The sequence below is a fragment of the Schistocerca piceifrons genome, unplaced genomic scaffold (assembly GCF_021461385.2).
Source record: "Schistocerca piceifrons isolate TAMUIC-IGC-003096 unplaced genomic scaffold, iqSchPice1.1 HiC_scaffold_1254, whole genome shotgun sequence".
In the NCBI taxonomy this organism is placed as follows: domain Eukaryota; kingdom Metazoa; phylum Arthropoda; class Insecta; order Orthoptera; family Acrididae; genus Schistocerca; species Schistocerca piceifrons.
In genome coordinates, this window is record NW_025727074.1 from 55,001 (window position 1) to 57,500 (window position 2,500).

The 2,500-nt window shown below is 56.6% G+C and overlaps 1 non-coding gene across 1 annotated transcript in view; it reads right to left on the minus strand.

The window, feature by feature from the left end:
• LOC124730907 overlaps positions 1-151 on the minus strand; it is a 1,909-nt gene extending 1,758 nt beyond the window's left edge. The window contains exon 1 of the ribosomal RNA XR_007008079.1: positions 1-151. This exon is cut by the window's left edge and continues 1,758 nt beyond it. This is a non-coding gene — a ribosomal RNA (small subunit ribosomal RNA).
• Between the last annotated feature and the right edge of the window lie 2,349 nt (positions 152-2,500).

Below are 2,500 nucleotides of genomic sequence, written 5' to 3' on the forward strand. Positions count from 1 at the left end.
CACAGTTATCCAAGTAACGTGGGTACGATCTAAGGAACCATAACTGATTTAATGAGCCATTCGCGGTTTCACCTTAATGCGGCTTGTACTGAGACATGCATGGCTTAATCTTTGAGACAAGCATATGACTACTGGCAGGATCAACCAGGGAGCTGCGTCAACTAGAGCTGAGCAGCCGGCCGCCCGGGAGTGTGTCCCGGGGGCCCGCGCGAACACGCAAGCGTCCGCTCAATCATTCTGCAAACAGGAGGAGGCTGAGCTCCCCCTGCACAATACACCTCGAAACCCTCTCAGGTCCCGGCGGCGCGCAGCGCCGTCCCAAGTACTTGGTCGGGTTCGAGAGAGGCGCAATCGCCCGGAGTTAGGCGAGTAGACGCTTTCGGTGCGACCACCCGTGCTCCCAACTGAGCTTGCCGCTGCCGACAGAGGCCCGGGAGCGTGCTGTCGTGGCATTGCCGGCGGGAGACAACACGCGCCACCTACGGTGACCGGCAGCTCCAACGCCAGCGCCACAGAAGGACAAAAGCCCCACTTGGGTGCCGAAGCGAACTCTCCCAGCACAGCGCACGCGCCAACACATCCGCACAGCTGCGATACAAACCACCAGCGAGAACCGCTGGGGCGACCGAGCAGCAGACGGCGTCGCGGCGCCGAGCGCCGGGCGGCGGCGCATCCTCAACGCACACAGTCCTCAATCGGACCAGCACACTGAAGATGTCCACCGCGCTTCGCACCGGGCCCGCGAGGACCTACTTTGGCCGCACGGCGCCGCGCGCAGGGTGCGCCGGCGCGCAGCTGCGACGCCTGCCGGCGTCCGTCGGCCGGCGCGCCTGCCACTGGCCGCCCCCACCAGCCGGCTGTAGCGCGTGCGCCCCACGCACCGCGCGGCCAGCACGCCGGGAGGCGCCCCCTCACCGGCCGGGGACGGTCCCACCCAGCCACCGCCGGCGTATCGCTTCACACCCAGATGCCGTTCAGTTTCGTCGGCATGGTGGGTATCGCTGGAAACAACCGGTTAGTACCTCAACCTATCGTCGCCATCACCGATTCACCCCTAGCGAGAACAACCGCACCACAACAGGTTACCATTTGTTCATTTGCGTAACTTCACCAGAAAACGCAGGCGTCCATCGCCATTTGCAACTTCAACGATTATTGCATGCCTGTGTCAGGTGTCACGCCCACACTACGTCTGCCCACATACACGCAACAAAATGTGCACGCCTAGACAATACGTGGAAGGTGGCCCCCGTACGTATGCGATGTCCATTGCTCGAACGACTGTCAACCGGCCTCTGTAGCATGTCGCAGATATGGAACGCGGTGCACCATGCCATCACGGTGTGTGAGGAGAGACGACTAGGTCCGAATACATCAACAGACAGCTCATGCTGATCGCCATCCACGGCGTCCGTTCCTCCCACACGTCTCTATGGCGTACCACACTGCAATCCAGCTCTCATAGGGAGACGACACGTAGCTGCGTGCACAATATTTGCACTGTATGGTCCGCCGTTTTTGGGCGCAGTCGTTGTGCGGTCACACATGTGCCACGATGTATCATTCAGTACATAAGGACGAATGTGCAGTACAGATTGTGGTTCACGCGTACGACATCAGCGGACAGTTGACACAGGCCGCACCACAACGTAGCCTGAGTACGTCGCATGCGAAGGGCATTGAACATGCAAACTTCTCACCAACCAGCTTGCGAAGGCAGGGGGCAAGGTGGGGACGTGGGGAGGGGCGGCATGTACGTCCTGCTGCCATCCACATTACAGTGTACAGCAGGAGCATGTGGAAAGTGAGCAAGACTTGCAAGGTGTTTAACATGAAGCGATACACAGGGGTGCGGGCAGTGCGAGTAGCGAACTATATTGCGAGGGTTGCGGGTGGGCAACACTACAGTAATTGAACGAGTCGTATAACAATTACAGAGCAGGTTTAGGCGACAACGTGGGTTACGTTAAGGCGACAACATGGGTTAGGTTAAGGCACAACATGGGTTAGGTTAAGGCACAACATGGGTTAGGTTAAGGCACAACATGGGTTAGGTTAAGGCACAACATGGGTTAGGTTAAGGCACAACATGGGTTAGGTTAAGGCACAACATGGGTTAGGTTAAGGCACAACATGGGTTAGGTTAAGGCACAACATGGGTTAGGTTAAGGCACAACATGGGTTAGGTTGAGGCACAACATGGGTTAGGTTGAGGCACAACATGGGTTAGGTTGAGGCACAACATGGGTTAGGTTGAGGCACAACATGGGTTAGGTTGAGGCACAACATGGGTTAGGTTGAGGCACAACATGGGTTAGGTTAAGGTACAACATGGGTTAGGTTAAGGTACAACATGGGTTAGGTTAAGGTACAACATGGGTTAGGTTAAGGTACAACATGGGTTAGGTTAAGGTACAACATGGGTTAGGTTAAGGTACAACATGGGTTAGGTTAAGGTACAACATAGGTTAGGGTTAAGGTACAACATAGGTTAGGTTAA